Source organism: Triturus cristatus, chromosome 8, assembly GCF_964204655.1.
Source record: "Triturus cristatus chromosome 8, aTriCri1.1, whole genome shotgun sequence".
Taxonomy (NCBI): Eukaryota; Metazoa; Chordata; class Amphibia; order Caudata; family Salamandridae; genus Triturus; species Triturus cristatus.
The window spans coordinates 640124000-640145514 of NC_140591.1; positions in this window are offsets into that span (position 1 = coordinate 640124000).

Here is a 21515-nt window from a genome sequence, read left to right on the forward strand (position 1 = left end):
AACATTCATATATTTCTTTTACTTTGTAACATTTTTATATTTTTTGGTTTTCTACTGCATATGAAACACATCACCTCCACCCCAAAAAACCAAAAATTACCCCTACTCACAAAAAATCTAATGCACCCCTACAAAACAACTAAAAACACTATCCCTACACTATCCCAAACTAAGCTATAAAAACAATAGACATTGCATTAAAACTATATACAGGGGAAAGGCTAGAAAGGCGCCCTGTGGCTACGTTCGCTTGGGTCTTTCCACTGCTTGCTTAATCTCATGTAGGAGAGTCAAAGCTTGGTCCATTGTACTTTCAAATACTGCTACACGTAACTTCAAATCTGAAATGTCATTCCTTGTGTCCACTTCAAAAGAGCTAGGCCCTTCTTTGGCCTGAGGTGTGTGTCCAGGTGGTAGTGATGGCCCATGGTTGGAGGTACTGAGTGCAGGTGTCTTGCCCGCATCTTTGCTGGAATGTCTCTTCTTGCCAGAGCTGTCTTTTACAAGTGTAGGTGGTCTGAGTGGAAAGTTTGGCCCCTTCTCATCGTACCTTCTCTTCATAGCCTTGTATGCCTTTGCAACACATCTGAGGTGGTGGTACTGGTCCTTCCTTTTGTTGTGCTGCCTCAGCTGCTCTGGGGTCATGACATCTGCTGAAGTAATAAGGATAACTGTCAGTCAAAGTGTGACTAGGAACAGGTGCCAACATCATGAAACATCATTATTTGCACAACATCCAGGGTAGCAGCCCCTACAGCCTAAAATCATCTTGCAGCTTAGAGTGACCATACATATGTCTATTATCTATCATATCAGATGTACTAAGCCCTAATTACAAAGGAAGGCCAATTGTTGCACAATGCAATTGCAGTACAAGGCACATCTATGTAAGGTCATGTCAGTACTTAGTATGCTTGGGCAATGCTGTTTGGTATTCATAGAATGGTACACAGCCACCTTCATTGTAGATTATTGTGCTTTCTGCATCCTGCAATGGCCTTAATGCCATAGGCATTTGGTACAATAAGATGTTCAATGTCTGCAAAATACATGTTTTTCTCACAATGTAGTGTAACTTATATGGCAAGGACATATATCAGGACACATTTCTAACTATACTGAACACTTGGCAGGTATGACATGTAACATAGGTAGGTCATATTGCGAAGCACTATGATTTGGTTTTCTGCAACCCAACCATTTAGTAAATTGGTCAATTTGCAGAAAAACACACTGGTTGCACAACTACAGGTCACAAAGCACGACCACTAGTTTGAGAACAGTGTTTACTACATCATGTTTTATCAAACATAGTAAACTCTGTCCATCTGGATTGGGTGCAATCTAATTGAGTATGCATCCAGTGAAGACAACAGTGGCATAACGAAGCTTGTGCCCACCCCCCCTGCAAAGTACGGGCATGGGGCCCCCACAGTCCGAAGCTCTCAAATCAGGGACATGCCAGTGTCGGGGGAGTCCGGAGCTCGGGAACCCCCCTCCCCCCCCCGCGCACCACGGTGACGTGGGGGCTTTTCTTACTCCACTGGAAGAAAGACAAGGGCAATGCACCACTAAATGGAGTACATCTCCTGATGCTCATTTTCATTCTACATTCTGACAGTCCATGTCACTTTCAGGAAAATGCAAATTATCAGGGCAACAGCTTCATCAAATGATGAAAGGATATTGCACCACTTGTTTGTCAGCAGCTTTGAAACAAATAATCCAACTTAACTTACATTATTTTGATCTCATAGTGGTCCTTACACAGCTCCTAAATGAACAACCATGCGGTAATAATAGAAACCCAATTGTGTGCCACAGACTGCAATACTTCAAGCACAGCATGAGTGTGAGCATTTCTATCAAGTATCTGCATGAGCAGAATTGGTTGTCATTGAATGCCTTCACTTGCTATGGTAGCACACCACCTTGCCATCTAGTGCTCGCAATGATAGATCAAAGTACACGCGATTGCTATTTTTCCAATCTTTAAAAGTGTTTTTCATTAAAGGATCTTGTCTGTGCTTCACCCTGCCATATTATCTGCTGAGAGACACTAATGCTTGCTTGTTCCAGTGTGACACGTTTTTTTTTATTCACATCCGTCTTTAAAAAACATTTATTGTATTTATTAGCATGAGTAATGTTAGAAGGTTCCATGTTTTATTGTGGCAAAAGATATCTACAAATTCTGTAGGAGCAAAAGTATATGTGATTTTGTAACGAATAGCGGTCTAAAGTATCTGAACTTACAGAATTCTCATATCCAGCTTTCACTTTTCGTAAGCGGTGATAATAAAACCACGTGCTGATGCAGTTTCACCACGCCATACATCAACGCATGTTCCCCATTTCTGAATTTCATTTGGGTATCTCAGGCTCGGAAGAAACTCATTGAGGACCTCAGAATCAAAATTTCCAGTGTAATTACAGATTGCGAACGCATTGTCTAAAGTTTGGAATGTTCAAATGCACATAGGTGCCAGAATACGTATTTCAATCTCTAATGAAGATATTCACTCTTGAATTCGTCAGGTGATGCATGTTTATTTTTTCCCAAAAAAGACAAGTGTTAAAATGTGGTACAATTTAATTTTCCATCATGGTTTAATTTTCCATAATAATTTGGGTAATTTGTACTCAGATAATACAAACGAAGCACATTTTGCTCACCTAGTTAAAAAACGAAAAAACATGCCAAATAAGCAAACACATCACAAATAACCCTGAGGCGTATGAAAACATTTGTGGTTTGAAATATTCAATGTCCTTCTAAAAAAGCATGCTCTTTATGTTTGACAAAATAGGAATGGAAGCTGCTTTTACAATTCCTTTGTTAATCACATGGATCGTATTTGTTTGGCAGAAACACATATTGTTATTGGGGTCCAAACACCAGTGTGTAACATTGAATGCTCTGGCACACGAGGTGCAATGGTGGATCAACGAGGCGGTGTTCTTTGAAATAAATGCACATCACAGAATACCCACAAGTGTCCTTGTACTTTCATTGACGGGCTCTATTAATGAAGCCTATTAGGCTACGCAGGGACAATGCACAGGCTTTGGTAATATTTACAAATCCTGATTGGCGTGGCCTTGCATGGATTCGTTAATAAATATAACACAAGACATCTGATTGGTAGGTGTTTCATGGTTGGGCCATGATCGTTCCCATGCATCCACCCATTGATTTTGGCACCTTCCCAGATTTACCATGACTTTTAAACTTGGAAATGCATCAAAATGGTATGGCTTCCTATGTGAGGTGTAATGAGGAAACATATCTTTATTTCTCCTCATTATAACCTCTTTGAAGGTGTGCTGCATTCGCAACACACACAGAAAGAGCAAAATGCCTCTAACACTATGGTGCAAGGGTGCCTGCAATGGAGCTAGGTTGCACACGGTGCACCAGAGCAAGGAGAGAGCTGCAGTGCTCCATATCTTTGTAAATATGGAGCATTACTGCTCTCTCCCATTCTGGCAACACAGTGCAGCAACTTTACTTGCTGCTTTTAGTTGCATGAATGTTTAGCAAATGTGCCCCCCAGTATCAGATCTCCATTGCATGGACCTCAGTCTTTATACTATTAGAGCCAGAAAGATCACACTGAATTTGTGGCAGAGCCACAACTATTGGACAGAAACATACCCTGATCCACATTTTTTGTATCAGTGTAAGCAAAAACAATTATACTGAAGTTATTCCCAGGTGACTTGTTTTACAATTCTTCCAGTATCTTAGAAAAATAGATACTGTCTTATTTTCGATGTTGTCAGATTTCAGGATGGTGTCCATAGTCTAAAATGACAGCTCATTACTTTCTCTTTGATACGAGAATAGGCGATATGACAAAAGAAAGAGCCATGAAAATGTACTTCTGTTAGTATTATTTATCAAGTCAGAAAGATAGCAAGAAGTTCTATGTAAGTACATTACATGTAGGCTATCGTAGTTTAGGTTTAAACTTATATGAGCTGATAAAACCCTAGCAGAAGGGAAGTAACCCTTATCAGTTCAAACAATTAAACATTGATACACACCTATACATCCACAAATGAAAATCCTGTTGAAGAAAATAAAATTAGAGAGAATGTGACAATTTTTATTTATTCCGATAGAGGACATACAATGTGACTTTGTTATGCAAGTCAGGTGCAAGGTTTCTTTTTTCATTTGCCTCTGCCAGTATTTTGTGCTTATATTGGAGATGCAACATTTGGAGGCATATTTACTGTTCTGACCTGATTATGTCAGACACTGCAGATAAACTCTGAATATTAAATCATATATGATCTTTTGGATAATGATGTATGTATTTACACACGATTTTAGATATATCAAAGCAGCAGAACAGCAAAATTCATAGCTGCTACATGTCCCATTGTAATGAAGGAACATTCAGCTAATCCTGGGGATTTAGCCAAGAACTCTTTATCAACAGAGCTTTTGAGTCCATACTTACAATGCTGACAGGAAAGCTTTCAAGTCTGAGAATACAATGTGCTCTAAGTTAAAAAGTCGATGCAATGATAGCAGCGACAATTTTATGTAGTGAGGAGAATATTGCAAGTCATGCATACTGAAAGCATCAGGTTTCAGGTGTTTCTTTTAATACACTAATAGTAATGTAAACCAGAGAGAGCTCACAAAAGTTACTGTGAGAGATAATAAGATGTGTGAGAGTGCATGTGGGAGTCTGTATTTATCAATGAGAGTGCCATACATAGTCTTCTGCTCTTAGAGTACCTTAAGTCCATTGGACTCAGTCATTGAGATGACATTACTGTCCAGGTTTATTATTATTTGAAGCAGTGCAGTGTGACAAGACAACTTGGTACGTTGTGTCAAGTGGAAAGGAATGCACCATATTTATTAAGATATGACTCATCTCTACTCCCTGCGCTGGCACACTAGGTGTTGCCTAGCGTCAATTCAGACACCCTTGCAACATGGTGCAAATATTTCTCCTTGTTACGCCTCTATTGTGAAGGCACCCCATTTTGATGCATTCCTAGGATTACCAGACTTGGTAAACATGGGAATTCTTCACAAAGCATTGGAGCATGCAAAGAAACACCCTTGCTCCTCATATGTAAACGCCTTTCTGGCACAGAATAACGCAGACAGCAACTTGTGCTGACTTGCATTACTCCAAATTTACCAAGCAACGCAGGGCCATTCAAGGTGGTCTTGTATGGTTTGGTAAATCTGACTTAAGGAATGCGTTGCCCTTGAAGCACCCTACATGACACAAGGGTGACACACTCCTGTGAGAAATCAGGGTCTACATACCCTGAAATATGGGCCTTATGTAAATCACTGAAGAAAAGCAATTTATTTTGTAAACATTGGGAAAACACAGTTCTTTTCTAGTTTGGAAGTTAAGCAGCTAAACACCAATAAATATGGATTTAAAAAAAAATTACAAAACACTGAGAAAACACCACTGAAATCCACAATGAAAACTGAACAGCCTAATTATCAAAGAATATTGTGATATTCAATAAAAGATTATCAAAACGTTTTCGAACAGAAGTCAGTAAAACAAATAAGAAGTTGAGGGAGATGCATACAAACAAAATATATCCTGAGCTTGAGCAACAATAATCCGAAGTCCTTAATAAATCAACATGGAATAGATCTTCTTTTATCCTCTTTTATTTCAGATCAACTCTTCCAAATAGATATAGCCGCCAACACTTGTTTCGTCTTATGTGGTGTAAGCCACAGACTTCATCAGGGCTAAAAATCATAACACATATGTGTATTATAACAGATTCATCTCGATGTAACCTTTCAAATGTCCAAAATCAATGGACCAATTCAAACACACGATGTGAAACAAATGCGGCGATATCAAAAGAGGTTCAGCAGAAAAGAGAAGAGGATCAAGACCGCCAATAATAAAGAGAAACACACCAATAGTGCCAAGGAATAATCCTAATTATCTATTTTTCATGGTAAGGACCTACTCATAGGACTAATAAGTAGATTTATAGAACCAGTTAGAAACACCAACGATATGTGGAAAGAACCAAAGATTCTTTCTCTTGACCTACCATGAGTATTAGTAGACGAGAGAAAAAAAGAGAAAAAATTGATCCACAAATTAGCGAAGGGAAAAGAAAGACATGTGATCCTAATAAAATACAAGTGAACCAAAGAAACCCATACCAAGATAGAAAGTTGAGTCTAATTATATAGTAAAAGAAGCCTGTAAAGCAACTCACCGATATTTGTAAAATAATCCAAACGGGATAGAAAAATCGGCGTTTATCAGCTATAACGAACCAGAATTCTAAGATAAAATTAAATAAATGAGAACCAGTACTGAGCAATACTCATATAAAGGTCCTACAGTATAAATGGGTCTAATCAAGAGTACTCACTTCGTGTTATCCTATGTTGAGGGAAAGTCGTATTTAGGCCTCTCATATGTCCTTTATTATTCCTGAAAAAACAGTATATTTCATCGTATTAAAAATGTGACTCGTAACGTTAAAATAAGCTGACGTTTCATCCTAAACGTCATTTGCTATATTATCAGCAAGGGACCTAAGGTCGTAACTATAGAGAGATATAACATTATCGCATTACAAGCTAGATCTCGAATGTTATCGTAAAGAAACCTAAAATACGATAATGAAAAAAATAAGTGTCCAAATACTAAGGGACGATAAGACACTGAAGTCCTGGTATGGTGGCAAATGTAAATCAACATATAATACCAATCAGAATAAAATTATTTGCCAGTCGTTAGTTTCACTAGGGGGATTGGAAACAGACATGCAGCTAGTAATACAAAACCCACTGACATGTCCAAAGTCTAACATGTTTGGGTGAACAAAGCAAAATTACGTATATCGTAAAATATTAAGAGTGCAAAAAGGTGTATATCCGCCGCCAAAACTCACCATGTATAACGGCATCGTGTATAGCCGCCGGATGAAAGTGACGTCTAGCGTCTGCGCCATGTTGGTTTTCACTATAAGTAGTCAAATAGAACTGCCATCCTAAAGGAAGGACTAGGCATGCCCGTATTGCAATAAGGCATAATATTGCCGCCATCGCTAATTTAATTGCGAAAAAAGGAAACTTAATATTCATTTGTTTTCATATCCCATAGCATCATAATATGTCTAGAGAAAATGTCATAATATTAAGTTACAGTTATACTCTTAACGGTCCAGAGTAAAAACAATGGTCAATTAATATGTGTTTCATTATTCCAAAATGGATGCACAATTCACTTAACAGTTCAAAGTGATCACATGTAAATTGCTAAATGAGTTCAAATATAGATACATGTATATAAAAAAAGACAGACACACCTGTATAACAAAACAACACGCGATATGAGCAGAACAGCCTACAGAATGTCAAAAGGTCAAGGGATAAAATCAATAATTTCATTTGCTGGTCAGCATATTACCAAAAGGTCACCAGGGCCTGTACAAAAATTCTTAATAGCTATGCAAGGGAGGTTACCTTAAGAATAATGGAAACCAATAGTAATCAGGGATAGTTGGCAATAAAATATGTGTGTCCCTGAACATAATACAGACTAACGAATGGCCCCATTGTCATTATGCAAAACAGGAGGAAGAAGACCATCTCAAGGTGTATGTATATACTTAGCAATTATAGTAGTCTAATGCAATAACTTCACTGCATAGACACTAGGGGTATTGAAGACAAAGATATTAATGTCCTAGTTCCCTAGGAAATACTGTAGCCCATTATCAATATTCAAACCGCTGTCAACTGCATGTAACTGGAGAATCCAACGTGCCTCCTTCTGCATCAACTTAAGTTCACGATTGCCACCTCTTTTCTATTGGTGTGTTTCTCTTTATTATTGGCGGTCTTGATTCTCTCCACTCTTCTGCTGAACCTCTTTTGATATCTCCGCATGTGTTTTACATCGTGTGTTTGATTTAGTCCATTGATTTTGGACATTTGAAAGGTTACATCGAGATGAATCTGTTATAATACACATATGTGTTATGATTTTTAGCCCTGATGAAGTCTGTGGCTTACACCACATAAGACAAAACACGTGTTGGCGGCTATATCTATTTGGAAGAGTTGATCTGAAATAAAAGAAGATCTATTCCATGTTGATTTATTAAGGACTTCGGATTATTGTTGATCAAGCTCAGGATATATTTTGTTTGTATGCATTAATGGTGTAGTTTTTCTACCCCAATTGGTAAATGTTGGATGGCCATTACCATATCCTTTGAGCTACCTACTATTGGATTTGTTTTACTGTCACATAACTCTGTGCAACTATTACTCAGCCATCTCTCCTGTGTTTTATTGAGGGAGATGCAGTTTACCTCAGCCAAAGAAAAGCAATCACAGCAGAGTATTTTAACAGTAGACTAATAAAGCAAATATTTGGTGAACTACTTAAAAAAGAAATGGGAGGGCATTGGATCTGGGTATGTTTGTCAAATACATAAACAACAGTTTTAGAAAGCATGTCGCAATTAAGAAACTAATATTGAAAGAGTGTTCAGGTCATGCTCTTAAGAGGGAAAGTTAATTTTCACTAATATTTCCAGATATTTAAATAGGTATTTATGTTGGCGATTATCTCTCATAAGATATGAAAAAATATACATTTGCAGGAATGTACTTCTAGGATGGTTATCATTGATGCAAGAAATATAAATGATCACAGAAAACAGTTAAAGCAGCTTACAAATTGATCTCAGAGATGGTTAGTAATATGTCTGTGGAAGCTGTGTCAAGTTTCTAAAATTAAAATAAAACTTAAAAAAGACTTTGATTTGAGAATAGAAACATGACATTAAAGTCACTGTTTAGCCAACATTATATGACGTAAATTACCTTACCAAATATACTAAATGACATATATAATTTTGTGATTTTCTTGAAATTGTTTTAGGTCAAATTCATCAATTCAAATATTTTATTTAACTCATTATTAATATATATTGAATCTATCCGACGGAATTATCTGAGAACTCTGTTGGAAACTCCAATCTTTCAACAAGGTATTTTCTACCCCTTATAAAATGTACAGATAACACACATCACTTTAAATGCTCCAGGAAACATATCAATTAGCAATTAATTGTCTTGGCTACTGAGTTGGCTTTACCACATTAAAGCATGTTGATGTATCATATGGCACATCTAATGCAGATGGTGGACAATGAGGGCTGCCCACTATGGGCATGGCCATGCCCTCAACCAAAATAAAATGTGGTGCCAGTTTTTTTATACCACCTGGGGGGGAGTTGGAAGGGGTGAATACCACTGATCTTCCTTTTTGCAACCGGAGGGGATGAATGGGGGGTCATTATCCCCAATATGTCCTACACTGGGGCAGAAACCCCACTAGACACCACAGACTATTTTTTTCTACCAAAAAACAAGGGGGGCTGCCCTCCATCTACATGGCCATGCTGTCTTTCCAACATCAAGACAGGCAGGCTTTCTGCCCCCTGGGGGGTGAGAACCCCCAATCTGTTCCTGGGGCAAAAAGCTCTTTAGACACCAAAATAATAAAAAATAAAACATTGTGTTGGGGGCTGCTGACCATGGGCATAGCCATGCTCCCATCCCATAAGAGTACAGTCCGTCCCCCAATGTGCAACCTTCCGACCCCGGGAAGAGAAGAAAGCCCACTAACACCTGGGACTGCATTTATGCAGTATTTGTTGGGGGAAGCAGTCCTGTGTGCATGGGCCTGTTCTCTCCACCCCCCCCCCCGTGGCCCAATATAATTTCTGCCTCCCACAGGGATTGGAGAGTGATAGTCACCTCCAATCTGCCTCCCTGGGGCAGAAATGCCACTCGACACCAAGGATTTCAAAACAGCATCAAACCAAAACAAAGAAGGGGGCGGCAAACTCTCAGCCATTCCCTTACTCCAGAAGGGGTAATAGTGTCTTCCTCTCACATTGGGGGAAGATATGAAGTATGTCCAAATTGGGGAAGTTGCCCCAAATGTTTTCCAGGGGTGGGAAAGTCCACTAGACACCAGGGTTTTGCATGTGGGGCATAGAAAGATGCACATGCCTTGCAGGCTGGCATCGCCCACACCCCTACCCCAAAATAGACAAATGAGTCTTTCTACCCCCCCCCAGGGCAGACGGGGGTTATTGCCCTAAGTTGCCCATGTCGGGACAGAGAGTCAACTCGACACCTGGGAACTCAAATTGGCTCCAAAAAGAGGAAACACCCTACCCTGCCATTAAGCCATATTCCCTCATCAGAAAGGGCATAGTGCCTTTTTGCCCTCATGGGGTGAGAAAGAAGGCTTGTCCCAATTGGCGCAGTTGCCCCAAATCTGACCCGGGGCTTAGAAAGCAAGCCCACTAGACACCAGGGATTTTGTGTGTGGCGCATTGAAAGGGTTGTTGGTGTTGCACTCTGGCATTGCCCAACCCCCCACAAAAGGGACACACCTGTCTTCTTGCCCCCCATGGACAGTCATGGAGTTTGCCCTCAAGTTACCCCTGTGGTGGGCAGAAAGCCCACTAGACGCCAGAGAACTCAAAATTGCATCAAAACAAACAAAGGGAGGAGCGGCTTCCCTGGCTTCAATCCATAGCCCCACCCCAGAAGGGAAAATAGTTTCTTTCTGCCTCCATGAGGGCAGATAGGAAGTTTGTCTTAATTGGGGAGGTTGACATACATTTTGCCCAAAGGGGATAGAGCCTATGTTTTTTTAAATGGGGAACAAAAAAGGGTGTAGGCCATTGACCTTGATTGGATCTGTTCCTGTTGCTGGCACTAGGCCAAGACACACAAGTGGGGCAGTGTTTTTATTGGATAAGTAGGGGAATGTTGTGTGGTAGGAATTTTCTGGATTCCTCTTGATTCTGGGATTTTCCATTAGAGACATGTAAGGAAAATGTGTGATTGTAACAAGAGTTTGAGGTATTCAGTGCATTGTGGGTAACAAAACTTGTGAGATTCACAAGAGACACAGCCCTGGTGTAATCAGCTGGGTGTCTAGTTTTCACAAATGCCTGTGCTTTGTAGGTTTTCATGGGTGGCAGCCCAGTATGGCCCCAAATACAGCACCATCCTCCATCACTGATTTCTCAACATAGAGAAATAGGGCCTTTTGTGTGGTGGTCTTTTGGCCCTCCTACCAGGTGGAGTACAGTTGTTATCGGGAGACATGTGGGAACTTTGGGTTGTGGGTATTTTGTGGATCCCCACAGATTCCAGAACTTTCCTGCACTGATATGTGAGGTGTGTGCTTTAAGTAAAAGGTTGAGGTTTACAAAGGCTTCTGGGTAAGAAAATCTGTTGAGAGCCATGCAAGTCGCCCCACCCTGAATTCCACGAGGCATCTAGTTTTGAAAAATATGCATGTTTGCTAGGTTTCCCTTGGTGCCAGCTGAACTGGGGTCCAAAATCCACAACTATCCACATTGCAAAAAAGGGTCAGTTTTGAGTAGAAAAATGTGATGTGTCCATGTATTTTATGGGGCGGTTTCCTGTCACAGGCACTGGGCCTACTCACACAAGTAAGATACCATTTTTATCTGGAGGCTTCCTACAGATTCAAGGAACTGTCATCACAGAAATGTGAGGAAAATGTGTTTTTGCTGTCAAGGTTTGAGGTTTTCAAGGGAATCTGGGTGCAAAAAGCTGGTGCACACCATGTAAGTTACCCCACACTGTATTCCTTGAGGTGGGTTTGCTAGCTTTCCCTAGGTGCCACCTGAGCTAGGGCCCGAAATCCACCGCTACCCATATTGGGAAAAAGGGTCAGTTTTCAGTAGAATAATATGATGGGTCCATATTGGGTTTTGGCCTGTTTCCTGTTGCAGGCTCTAGGCCTACCCATACAAGTGAGGTGCCATTTTTATCAGAAGACATGTGAGAATGTATTGTAGTAGAACATTTGTAATTACTAATTGGATTTTGCTGCATTTATGCCTTCAAATGTAAGCCTGCGTGGAAGAAAGAAGACATTTTGAAAAATGCCCTCTGAATCACATGCCCATAAATTTAGGGCTGTACACATAACCACATCTTCTAAACGCCATATTGGTTGCCCATTTCAGAAATACATAGGTGTCCTTGATACCTGTTGGAAAATGGCCCTCTCTGAAGGGTCCATCCAAAACTTTTGCCTTCCTCCTTTTCTTCTGACCTTCTTTTTGTTGAACTAAGGACTCTGAACACTTTACAGCTGCTTATCAGTGCTAAAGTGTGTGGGCTTCTCCCCTAACAATGTGACATTTGTGTAGTGCCAGAGGCACCCCCGTATATTGGGACCACGTGATGACCTTTGATTACCATTATTTTAATTGATTGAGGTGCTTTCTTGAATGAATGACATCATGTTTCCTGCATGTGCTTTTTTCCTTAAGAGTTATTTTGTAGCTCCTTGTAGTTGCAGAGTGAGAATGCTTTCACAGAGTAGAATAGCCTTGCAGGAACAGAATGTGTGTGATGTGCATTTGAAAACATGAGAGAGAAAGGTGTGGAATGTATTTCTCAGTCTTGGAGTGCAGTGTTATATGCAGTGGTGCTCAAATGTGCATTATGTTGTACATTTGGTAGTGAAGTGTGCGGTGCTATAGGCAGTGGTACACAAATGTGCATTGTGTTGTACACTGCGAAGTATTATGAAGTTCTTACTATTTGCTTACACGTGCCCTCATCTTGACTTCTGACTCTGTCTAGCTTGAGCTTTGCGCACACAGGCACGCCTCCAATCACTCAAGTTGTTTAGGCTATTCACATTCAATGTTGTTTGCTGTACTTTTGTACTGTTGGAGAATTTCATAAGCTTCGTTAAGATAAGGTTCTGGAAAATGTGGTAGCGCAGAAGGATATGTGAGAACTTCTTTGCCTTTGGAATGCATGCATGGAGAGTGGCCAATTCCAGTAAATTTCCTTGGCGCAGAGGACATCGTCTCGGAAACTTTTAGTGCTTTGAGATTGTAAAACTGGGCTTTGTTGACTTGGAAACCGGAATTGTGGACCTGAATGGAGGCAGATGCGTCTACTTCAATGTAGAAACCTGGCTTGCTGGATCTCTTAACCCCTATTGTGAATACCCCAGTTTTGATTGGGCTAAGATGTAGTGTTTGCAGCCGGTGAGGTGTTTTATTTTTTATTTTTGACTTTGTTATATGTGAGTGTGTCTGTGTGAACTTTCAAGTCTCAAGTGGTTATATTCATCTGATGTGTTCTTTTTGGTTATTAGCAGTTTGATGTGTGAGTGTGTCTGTGTGCACCTTCAAGTCTCCATTGGTTATAATAATCTTTTTTTTATTTTTTTATTACTTTATTGAGTTTTATTATAGGAAACAAATTGCAGAGATAAACAATACTACTACATAATACTGACACTGCAGGTAGAACATTCGAACAGCTTGACAAATGTTGCTAATCAAATGGAGGAGATGACCAAAGTCTTGAGTATCCAGTTGTCTTAGACCGTGTCCTCTGAGTAGGCCTGTACGTAGGGGGCTAAGAGGTGTTTCTCATGCGCTATCTCCATTCCCTTCAGTTCGTGGCTCAGTGCCAGCGTCCTCCACAGGGGGGTGTTCCAGGAGATATGATTTATGGGGGGACCAAATGTCAAGTGGGCGGGAGGAGGGCGGCAGGAGCTCAGCATATGTATTCAATTGTTCCTGACAATATAGGAGGTCCTGCAGCTATTCTTTAAATTTGGGAGCCCGTCCCCAGCCCCATCTTCAGGCGATCCGCCTTTTTGCAAGAAGGAGTGCCAGGGAGATGTAGCACCGCACCGAGGCAGCTAGTGACGCGGTGTGTCCGAGAAGCGTTACCAAGGGGTCATCGGGAACGCGTATCCCAGTCATTTGGTTAAGCGCCGTGAAAACATCCGCCCAGTAGCTCCATATGGGAGGGCAGGCCCAAGCTAAATGCCTAAAGTCTGCTCCCTCACAACCACAGCGGTTGTAGCGGTCAGTATCGCGGAGATGTAGGCACTGTAAGCGTGCAGGCGCGTAGTAGAGTCGGTGAATATATTTATAGTGTATGATACGCAGTCTGCTGTTAGCAGATATTTTACCAGTCTGCTGGCAGCAAAAGGACAACTGTTCGTCAGTGATGGGGGAGCCCAATTCTTCCTCCCAACAGGAACGGGCCAGCGAGGGAGCATGTGTGCTGTCTTGCAGGGTAGTACGGTATAACAACGATACCACATGCGTGGGGGTAGTTTGTTGAGGGAGGGCATGAAGCGGGGTCATAAAGGGGGCTCCTGCAGGAAGCATGGGGTGAGGGCTTATACATCATGCAGCAACCTAATATAGAAAAAACATTCCAGGGGGGTGGGTGAGGTAGTGCCAAAGAATTCCTCACTGGTGCAGAAGGCCCCCTTGAAATATAATTTCCCCAGGTTTGAATGGAGAGTTTCTGGAGTAGTCGGCAGCAGCCGCCCTCTCATGTGACGAGTAGGTCAAGTCTGCCATGGAGGGGGAGCAAGGGGGAGTAGAGAAAGGGTGCATGGAGGCGGTGGGCTAAGTCCCACCAAGCGCTGGCGGTGCACTCCACTGTAGTGGAGGCCAAGCGACAGGGGATGGCAGGTGAGCTGAGGTATGCAGAACAGGGGGACGGGAGCATATGACTTTCTTCGACTGCAAGGTGCGGCATGTAAGAAGGGGTTCATCCAGTATGGGCCTGGGCACAACTAAATTATAGCTCCAAATCTGGGATTTCAAAGCCCCCAGCCTTGAAGGGTCATGTGAGAGTGTCCCAGTGTAGTCTAGCATGTTTCCCTCCCCATGTGAGACGTATGAGTTGAGTATTTAGGATTTTGAAGAAGTGTCGACTAGGAGCGTAGGGGATGTTAATGAATAGGTAGGGCAGTTTAGGCAGGATGACCACCTTAATCAGTGACGCCCGCCCGGCTAAAGAGATGGGCATGGTGATCCATGTCGTGATCTTATCGGTGATGAGGTCAAGTATGCGCCCATAATTAGCTGTCATCAAATCGTTCCGGTTACGAGTTGCGACTATACGAGGTACTTGACTGTGTCTTCACACCACGTGAGAGCGCAGTCCGGGATGTACCGTGGAGTGTCATCCGTGAGAGGGAAAAGCTGGGATTTCCCCCAGTTAATATTGACCCCAGAGAGATGACCGAAGAGGATGAACAGCCGTAGGATAGGGTTGAGACTATCTTCCGGATTGCAAAGGTAGAGGGTGAGGTCATCGGCATATAAGAAAATGAGAACTTGCCTATTAGGGTATATAAGGGCATGATCTTGGTAGTGTTGGCGGACCTTAGCGGCTAGGGGCTCGATAGCCAGGGCAAAGAGAAGGGGTGACAGGGGGCACCCCTGTCTGGTGCCTCTGGCTATTGTGAAGGGAGAGGATCTAGTGCTGTTTACTAAGCTGCTAGCCTGTAGGCCTGTATAGCAGATTTATCCATGCCAGAAAGGGGTCGGGAAAGCCCATATGCTGGAGGACATACACCAGATAATCCCACTCTAGGGTGTCAAATGCTTTGGTCGCATGCAAGGAAGACAGCCACCGCATTCATGGCAGTGTCAATGTCCCGCAGGACAGCGAATAGGGTGCGCAAGTTATGAGATGTGCCTCTACTTGGTACAAACCCAGAATGGTCAGGGAGGACCAGGGCGGTCATGAGGGGGCTGATCCGGTTCGCAATCGGTTTGGCTAATATTTTGGCATCTACTTTTATAAGTGAGAGGGGCCTGTAGGAATCGCATTGTGTAGCCGGTTTTCCAGGCTTCGGGAGGGAGATTATGAGTGCCTCCCGCATTGTCTGGGGCAGTATGCCCATCTCACGAGCTTCCTCAAAAACATGCTGCAGCACTGGGATAAGTAAGTGGTGATAGGTTTTTATAAAACTCGGCTGGAAGGCCATCTGGACCAGGGGCTTTAGCCAATTGCAGTTGCATTATAGCACCTATGATCTCTTCATCTTTGTGGTGTGCAAGGAGGTATTCCCGTTGCATTTCTCCAAGCCAAGCAATCGTGGTGTCATCAAAGAAGGGGGTGAAGTTGACAGGGTGTGTCCTATGTGAGGTATATAAGGTTTTGTAAAAGTTTCTAAAGGTTGCTGCAATCTCAGGGGTATTCCTGTGTATGTGTTCGTCCTCATCCGCAATTTCGAGGACAGTGTTAAAGAATCTAGGTGGGCGAATTAGGGCTGCGAGTGCCTTCCCCGGTCTCTCCCCCTCTCCATAGCAGCGTGCTTGGTGATATTTGCCCCTAAACTTACACTCTCGTTTGGCCGTCTCCTGATATTCAGAGAGCAGGTCTCTCAAGCGCGATTGTAGTTCTGATGTGGGCGTGTTCTGCATCTGGGCTTCCGTCTGCTTGAGTTCGGCCTCTAATTTACGAAGCGTGGAGCGAATATCTTTCAGAACTCCTCCGCCTTAAGTGATGCATATGCCGCACACTGTGACCTTGAAGGCCTCCCAATCTACAGAGTATTGTGTGACTGAGTGCTCATTGCGCGGGATGAAGTCCTAAATCTCCTGTTCGAGTTCAGATTTAAATATAGGGTCCAAGAGGGTCTGCAGGGGTAGACGCCATGACAAGTACAACGCTTCTTCATGAGGGGTTGTGAGTGTGATGAGCACCGGTGAATGGTTGGAATATGTGCGGGGGAGGTGAGAGGCCCAGGATTGCCACGGAGTTAGTCCCTGAGAGAGAATTCACTTATCGATCTGTGACCAGGAGGAGTGGACAGTGGAGAAGCAGGAGCCCTCTCTATCGTGAGGATGGAGTGTGCGCCAGGCATCAATGAGGCCATGATCGCCGATGATTTGGATAAGGTTGTGTTGCGCATTGGAGTAGTGATGGGGGTATGGATGCAAACGGTCCGGAGCCGGGTCTGAGGTAACATTAAAGTCCCCTCCCCATACCACATGTGTCGAGTCAATGGCCAGGATTTTGCCCCAAAGGATCTGGAAGAATTCAGGGTCATCCACATTCAGTCCGTAACAAGAGATGAACGTTATAGACTCAGCAGCCAATCTGCCCCATAAGATACTGTAGCAGCACTGTGGATCAGCATAGGACCCAATGGGGGTGTAGGGGTACATCTAACCAAGATAGCTGTGCCACGTGCATAGGTAGAGTAGGAGGAAAAATCCCTGCAGCTCACCCAGCGGGATGCGAATGTCACTGGGGCGGTGGGACTAAGATGCATCTCCTGGAGCATGGCGCAGTGTATGTTATGTCGGTCTAGGTAAGAGAGAATGTGGCAGTGCTTTCACGGGTCCCCCAGACCTCTCATATTCCAGGTCAGAAATTTGTATTTGGGTGGACTAGGTCGGTCCTCCATGGGCGGTTGTCAGAAGCCTTTCAGTGACCGTTAGGTGTATGTCACACAGGGTATCGAACCAGGTCATGCAATAGTTGGTCAGGTCAGTAGTTAGTGGCGTGTAACAAACCCATCCCCCCACCCACAACAGCAGCCCAATCCTGCCATGTCATAATTCCCACCCACCTATCCCCGGTGCCTCGTGCCTCACGCTCCCAACAGGGAAGGGCGAAGGCAGGGTCATGTAAACACCAAACCAGAACAGTGTAGGGATTCCCCGAGTGGGTAGCATCCAGAGGGCAAACCAAAAACCCCTCGCAGCGGCGAGGGTGCTCGGGAGATATAGGAAGGAAGTCTCATCTGTCCCAAAGGCATTGCGGTGAAGTCTGCCAGCGAAGGGCTAGCCAGGAACATACGTGGGGAGAGTTCAAAAGAGTCTGTGTGGCAGCTCGGCCTGAGGCATGTGATTATCCCAGTGCCGAGCGAAGGAGGGGTCAGCATTCCCAGCGTTCACAAATGAGGGCAAGGGTGATGTTCCCAAATATGGGGGGGCTACGTCAGACGTGTCACAATCTCCATTAAACTTATTGAGGGGGAGGTGCGGCCTGCTGCTTCCCTTGGCAGGGTTTTGATGAAGTCATAGACGTGCTGTGGGTTGGTAAAGAAGTGTTGTTTCCCCATGGTGAGTGACTTTTAGGCGCGCAGGATAGAGCATGGCATAAGAAATGTTCAGTTGTTGAAGCTTTCTCTTCGCAGGGATGAACTTGCGTCGTCCCTCCTGGAAGGCCATGGTAAATTCCGGATATAGGGAGACCTTGATGCCCTCAAAGAGTACCTTTCCTCGCTCCCTGGCTAGGCGGAGTGCAGCATCTCGGTCTCTGTAGTTGAGTAGCGTCGCCACGATGGGGCGGGGTGGGGTGACAGGGACAGGGCTAGGGTCCAGAGAATGATGTGCTCTCTCGATAATGAAGACCATCGAGAAGGCCTCTCCCCTAAAGGTGGTGGTCAACATGCGTTCCACAAACTCTTCCATTTTGCCCGTAACGGTGGATTCCGGCACACCTAGTATCCGCAGGTTGTTTCGCCTCGAGTGGGATTTGAGGTCTTCGTTCTTTGCGGCTATAAACTTCAGGACTTTTTCAATATCAAGTGTTCTGTCAGTGGTCGAGGCAGAGGTGTCCTCCAGGTCAGAGATGCGGCGCTCCTTCTCCTTGATACGCTCCTCATGTCTGTCACTCATGTAGATAAGAGCATCCATACAAGCGTTCATGGCATCCATTTTGCTCTCTATGAAAGACAGGCCAGATTTGATGACCAATTGGATCGCTTTGAGGTCTTCTTTGGATGTGGGTTGTTCTGGGGCGGAGTCGCCGGTCTATTCTCCTTTATATTTTTCATGGCTCCACATAGAAAAACCACATCACCCCTGATCTAAAGGCACTGAACTAGCTCCCTTATGAGGTAAGAACACAGCTAAAAATTACCTGCATGACACACAAAGCCTTACACCAATAAGCCGATAAACTTGAATCATCAGGCGGTGGCAGAAAGTTGAGAAGCAACAGCACCTGGCTTTTGAAACCTCTAACATTTTGTAAAAAGAAAACATGCAGCCATACTTTCTCTGGACTAGCACCTAGAATCTGGAATACCCTTTCCTTGGAAATCAGAATGAACCCTTCAAGCACTTCATTAAAAAAGAAGTCAAACTGCTTTTAATGAACACATCCCTATCCCGATCCCAACACTTGATTTAATGCACCAACCAGGATTTGCACTGGATTTTATGGACGAATGGCTAACACACTCTTGAGTACCCTCCGGACCCATACCTAATATTGACATCAAGTATGCTTTCCCTGCTATCTACTCATATTTTTTTCAGAATGTATCAAGCTATCTATCTGATGTAACATTTGTAAAGCACTCTGATGCCCTTTAGGGTCTAGTTCACGCTAAATAAACCGTTTTTAATTGAAAACAAAATAGCTTCCATAATGGATTTACACTTGTTCCAATTTTCCCTTTCAACATATGTCAACTACAGTGACTGACTCAGCCAAAGATTAGGCACTTGATGATGATCAGTGAAGTAAGTTAAGTTTCATTTCCTTACTGCCAAACAAATAGATTTGTTGGAAGTAAATATAAATTGTGGTGGAGGGCTAGACCAGGGAGTAAAGAGGGACTAAGTGCCTTGAATTTTGTTGATAAGATAGCCTGTGATGACTGTGACAAATACAATCTATATATCCCATTCCTTAATCCTTTTCCCTGGACTGCAGTGCATCATTTTTCCCACTGCCTACTTACAGCAGACAAGATATCCACATTTTTTTACTTGACATGAGTGATGGTATATCATTCTTATTCATTTACCTTGGAGTCAGGGTAAAATGGAAAGGCATTATGGTGAAGAGCAGGGCCATTAGAAAAAGATAATTGTCCATTAGAGCAGCCCCTGATACACACTGCAGAAAGCAGCAAAGTACTGACTACCGATGCACTAGCTAGTATTCCTCCATTAATATAGCACAACAAGAGTAATTGTACTCCTTGTGCATAATGCCCTATTCATTAACCCCTTCAGTGCCCATGACGAGATGGTCTCATCATGGGCCGCGGTTGCGCTGTGCCCATGACGAGACCATCTCGTCATGAACTCCGCCCGCTAATAGAAAGCCCGGCACAGGGCGGGGAAAGGGCGGGGCACAGAAGGGGTTAATAGAAAGGCAATTTATTTGTATTTTTTCATACAAAGTGTCAGTTTAGTTTTGTACTAGGAAATCCTTTAGAAGAAAAAATAAATAACAGTTTTTAAAATCAGGTGTGCTGTTTTTCAGCTTTAATTCCTTTCAGCCGGTAAGTGCAGTTGCCTTTTATGTGAGGCATGTGTGGGTAGAAAATGGCTGTGACTCCAGCAATGTACTGTTACTGTGCCCCTGTATAATTTTAAACAAGTGCTTTGCACAGAGCATTGTTTACAATGTGTTTTTTTCTTTCTTGATGTAGCTACTCCTGCTGGTTGACCACCTACTAGGCAGTTATAGCAGCCCATCTGTGGCAGCAGAGGCTGGAGGTTATATGGGCTTAATTGGTCCTTGAGGAGGATGAGGATGAGGAGGCAGCTGCTGCTGCCCAGAGCCTCCTACAGCAACCAGCACCTCCAGTCTCCCAGCAAGAACAACACTAGCAATGCCTGCAGCCACCCTTCACACCACCACTGCTCCCCCCTCATGCTCAGACACCTTTTCTGTGACCGCATCCTGCTGAGGGTGGTACATCATGAAAGCAGGACTGGATGGAGTTGGTAAAATGACTGTTTCTTGGACTTTTTGATGGACACTTGGACATTGGATGTGGATGGAGAGATTTGTTTGGTGAGAGGCATGTATCTGTTGTGGTAGAAGGGATTGGTTTTATTGTTAAAAAATACTAAAAGGTTATAAATAATTATTTTAGTTTATTTATATCGCAAATCGTTTTTGTGTGTTTTACTTTGCACTGCTGCTTTTTAGCACAGCCTGTTTTTTAAATCTGCTTACAAAAGTACATACCAGTTAGTTATACGGTACCCTTATCTCACTACCTTAACTATATTGACCACTAAGGGGGTTGTCATTCCCTACAACAGTGCCCCATAGTGCTCTTACCTGAATAGATGAAGATAGGGGTTCAACTTCTCTAAGTCTTTTTACTGGAGGGTTTCCCAAGGTTCCATGGTGGTTGTGGTAGTAGCAGGCTAGCGCGCTAACAGGTAAGGAATCAGAAGTGAGGTCCCACTCCCTACTAGGTGAACTCCAACTGTAGGATTAATCAAAGTATTATCCATCACAGGCAACTAGAGTTAGTGGATTTTATTATTATATCAGAAGTATGGAAAGACTGAGGCCACATTACCACCAGGACACGACAAAGAATACTTCATATGATAACAAAAACTAGCAATACTAACATCTTCTCAACAATTGGGAACTAATATTTAAAACTAAACTTACAAAATTTTCTGTGACAACCCACTCACCGGAAATCCAGGTGGTTCTGAATGGGTGACGACAGAACCCAACCTCCTCTGAGAACTAACTTTGGTAGCAAGGCCACTAAAAATGCACTGCCCCAAGAATGTGCTCAAAGGGAAGGGGGAATGGGATGAGAAAGAGAGACAAACCACACAGCACATCTTCTAAACTGACTGAGTGTCAGGGTAACTGCTTTGCTTGTTCGCATATGACC